This window comes from Hoplias malabaricus, chromosome 1 (genome assembly GCF_029633855.1).
Source record: "Hoplias malabaricus isolate fHopMal1 chromosome 1, fHopMal1.hap1, whole genome shotgun sequence".
Taxonomy (NCBI): Eukaryota; Metazoa; Chordata; class Actinopteri; order Characiformes; family Erythrinidae; genus Hoplias; species Hoplias malabaricus.
The window spans coordinates 14,800,628-14,805,484 of NC_089800.1; positions in this window are offsets into that span (position 1 = coordinate 14,800,628).

Here is a 4,857-nt window from a genome sequence, read left to right on the forward strand (position 1 = left end):
AACGAAATATTCATAAGCTGTGTGTAGCTTGAAGAATATTTTAGTATAAATGTTGACGTTTAACGTCCCACTCCGGGTGACTGTCTGTGAGGAGTGTGGTGTGTTCTCCCCGTGTCCGCGTGGGTTTCCTCCGGGTGCTCCGGTTTCTTCCCACAGTCAAAAACACGTTGGTAGGTGGATTGGTGACTCAAAAGTGTCCATAGGTGTGAGTGTGGCTGGCGCCCCCTCCAGGGTGTGTCCCTGCCTTGCGCCCAGTGATTCCGGGTAGGCTCCTGAACCACAGCGACCCTGAACAGGATAAGTGGTTACAATTTATTTATTGTTTATGTTTAATTCTTCAAATTGTTATTTGACAACAGGCTTTAATTCATTTATAACATTTTTGTAAAGGTGTGTTGCCCACACATAAATGTGTTTATTACTTCTTTGGCTCAGAACAGGACCATCCCAGTAAACAAGGAACGTCCCTGGACGTTCAAAATAGGTCTAAAAGTAGTCTGTCCGTCAATGACACATTTTAAACGTCAATGGACGTCCAAAATCCATCTTAATAAGTTAGTTAAGTGGTGACCAATCGATAACGTCAGTGGACGTCCAAAATGCGTTTTATACAAGTAATTTATTTCGGGACCAGTTAATAACGTCTATGGACGTCCAAAATACGTCTAATAGTAGTCTTTTCAATGTTTGTGTTTGGACGTCTTTTCAACTTTAAGGGAACGTTGATTAGACGGCAGTCATTACGTTCACACCTGCTAAATCTTTTCAAAATGGTTGATTCTTGTTGTTTTGAGAGAATGCTCTAATTATTTGACAGATGTTTTCACTACATCTGATGTACAATCCCATTTACATGAAGCATTCTTCTAGTACACCATATTAATGTATGTAGCTGTATGTGGGTGAGTGAGTGATTGAACAAGTGTGTTTTAAGCCAGTTCCATGAGCTGATTCATTTTCTGAATTAATTTTATCTTGTTCAGGGTCATGGTAGGTCCGGAGCCTACACGGAATCTAGGGCTAGGGCATTACATGCTCACTCAGTCACTCACTCAAAACCTACATTTTTTTGGACTATGGGAGAAAACCAGAGCACCCAGTGGAAACCCATACATAAAAGGAGGGAACATCGCAAATTCAAGGATGCTCTTAGGATGAATATATCTGGGTCATTATCACCATAGCTCCTCTTAAATATGTTGGATGGACCCTCATCACTGGTAATGTGTAGTTCCACTGGTCCACAGCCCAAGACTGGTGTGGATTTTATCATCCGTGCAAGCACATAGCATTGAGAATGGAAACCTCAGGCTTCTGCAGCTGCTACTGTGTCCAATTTTATTTTATTTTAATATTTTGATTTTGGTCAGTTCCATCAGATCATTTACTTTCACTGTTCTAGCCCTAAAATTTGACCTGAAGCCAGGCTGTTTTTCATTTAAGCTGTTTTGTATACCAAAATCTGAAAGCATGCAAAAACAAAACCTGAATTTGTGTTGCATCTTACGTACTGTCTTACTTCATTGTCTGAATATCTCTCATTACTGCGCTGAGCCTGCTTTTATGTGAGTGTACCAAGACAAGGTTGAACAGATGATATATGGTAGAAACAAGAACAGGGACTGTTCAAGAAAAGTTGCTTAAAACCAGAGCCTCTGGACTCTCGTGATGAAATGAGCTGTGGCACGTTCTCGTTTATAAAAGGATAAATTGCAGAAACCGGTCATTCTGAAAAGGGCTGTTCGAGACAGGGAGGAGTACTTGGACCGCTGTGGAGATGAGCCCAATTTATCCTTCTGCGTCGACGCGCACCTCTCCAGGTGTGTAACTACGCGTCGCGTCGACGCAGACCGCAACGACGGTGATTGGTCAGAAGTCCAACCGACATTGTTTATGCAGAACCGGAGTAGCACAGGAACTCCTCACACAGAGAGAGACGCAGACAGCAGCACAATCATAGCGAGAAATATTCTCAAACATGGTGTGGGCGCCAGGGATGAATAAAAATGTACAACAAAGGAAAAATAAGGACATCTCCGGGAAAACAAAACTACTCAACGAGAAGCGATACTACGCGGGAAAAACGTGCCGGCTTTGTATTAGGTCATTACCTGGTACCTGCTTTGTCCCAAACAACGACATACTCCCTAAATAGTGCACTTTAAAGATTTATAATAGTAATTGTACTGCACCACTACACTGCACTGCTACATAGTGTCGTGGAAGATATTTGAGATTCAGCCCTAGTGGTGTGGCAGTGTGATTGCACAGCGACGCAGACACCAATGCAAAGTAAACGCTGTCAACACAGAAAATGGGCTTGAAGACCCTAGAACTATCTTTTACCTGCTCACAGACCAAGAAAATGGTATACTCTGTGGGAAATAAGATGCAAAGTGAATTTAATGTGATACATTACTGAATGAACACTGCAGTTCAAATTTTGAAATATGCACATACAAAAAAATCTAATATCATAACATTCATTCATTCATTATCTGTAACCTTTATCCAGTTCAGGGTCACGGTGGGTCCAGAGCCCACCTGGAATCATTGGGCGCAAACACACACACACACACACACACACACACATTCACTCACACCTACGGATATTTTGAGTTACCAATCCACCTACCAACATGTGTTTTTGGACTGTGGGAGACAACCAGAGCACCCGGAGGAAACCCATGTGGACACAGGGAGAACACACCACATTCCTCACAGACAGTCACCTGGAGGAAACCCATGTGGACACAGGGAGAACACACCACACTCCTCACAGACAGTCACCCGAAGCAGGAATCGAACCCACAACCTCCAGGCCCCTGGAGCTGTGTGACGGCGACACTACCTGCTGCGCCACCATGCCGCCCTAATATCATAGCGGACATCTTATTATTATTATTATCTTATTATTATTATTTTTTTATATATATATATTTAAATATAATGATGGGCGGCACGGTCATGCGGCAGGTAGTGTTGTAGTCACACAGCTCCAGGGAGCTGGAGGTTGTGGGTTCAATTCCCGCTCCGGGTGACTGTCTGTGAGGAGTGTTCTCCCCGTGTCCACGCGGGTTTCCTCCGGGTGCTCCGGTTTCCTCCCACAGTCCAAAAACACACGTTGGTAGGTAAATTGGCGACTCAAAAGTGTCCATAGGTGTGTGTGTGTTGCCCTGTGAAGGACTGGCACCTCCTCCAGGGTGTATTCCTGCCTTGCACCCAATGATTCCAGGTAGGCTCTGGACCCACCGCAACCCTGAACTGGATAAGTGGTTACAGATAATGAATGAAATAATGATACATTTTTTTGTAATCATTCATTCATTTGTTGTCTGTACTCGCTTTTCCAGTTCAGGGTAGTGGTGGGTCTGAAGCCTACCCAGGATCACTGGGCTCAATGCGAGAACACAGCCTGGAGGGGGCGCCAGTCCTTCACAGGGTGCCACACTCAATATGGACTTTTGAGTCGCCAATCCACCTACGAATGTGTTTTTGGACTGTGGGAGGAAACCAGAGCACCGGGAGGAAACCCAAGCGGACACAGGGAGAACACACCAAACGCCTCACAGAGCGGGGCTCAAAAAGACAACCCCAAGACCCTGGAGCTGTGTGACAGCAACACTACCTGTTGCGCCTACATGCTGCCCTATTACTTATATATGTAAATCCTATACCTACGAAATTACATCATAAAGAAGAAACACATGAATATTAATGAAAGCTGTTAATCTTATTTTTCCTGCACTTACACTGATCAGCCACAAAATTAAAACGATTCTTTTCAACACTAATTGTCCATTAACTTCCTTTACCATTTAGGTGCACTATAAAGCTATACAATTACAGACTATTGTCTGTCTGTTACCCTGCATGAATTGTTTGCCCTCTTTCACCCTGTTCAATAGTCAGGACCACCTCAAGATCCTCTGAGAGCAGGAATAGTTTGGGTGGTGGACGGTTCTCTGCACAGCAGTGACAAGGATGCAGTGATGGTATGGAATTTCGTTTGGACGTTGGTTTGAGTGGATCATACAAAGCAATGCAGATGGAGTATTTTAAGAGTGCTCTCTCACTGGCCAGTGTTAGTCAAACATATATCTTGTCAGTTCACCTTGTAGCTGAAACGTTTGTGTTGGTCATTCTTTAGTCCTTCATTCTGTGGTCACAGGACAAGTCTCATCCACACTTAAGTGTGCAACTCAAATCGACACTATCAAATGGACTGCTCAAATTAATAAGCGTATTAGTATGTGAGACGTGTTATGTTTTGGCCAGTACATTTTTATTCAAGGGCGAACTAGATGAACGAATTAGTTCACAACAATCATTAATTTTATCTATTCACTTCCTCCTGCTCACATGGGTCTGGAACACCCAGAATCACTGGGCACAAGGAAGGAATACACCCTGAACTGTGCTGTTTAAAGAAACCAAAACAACCAGAAGAAACGACACACTAAACTCTTCAGACAGTGACCCATTGTGAGAACTGAACCCACAACCTAGAGATCCTGGAGCAGTGTGGCAACGACAAAGCAGTGCCATCCACAATATTAAAGCAATACTTTAAAAACACTGACCACATACTTCAACCTTCCAGCAAACTGAAACCTCTTACTTAAATAATAGGGAATATATCGTTTAATTGCCAAGGCTCTAAATAAATTACAGCCTAATAAAAATAGAAAAAACCCCGAGGCTTGGCTTTTCCAGGCCCTCTATTTTTCTTGCATGCCCTCCTCCTCTGAGCCCTCGGCCCACTGCCTACGTAACGTTTATGTAACCAAGGGAACCGCTCAGCACCGTGTTCTCGGAGGTTCTCGCGAGACCCGGGCAGCAGCGCCCCCTCCTTGT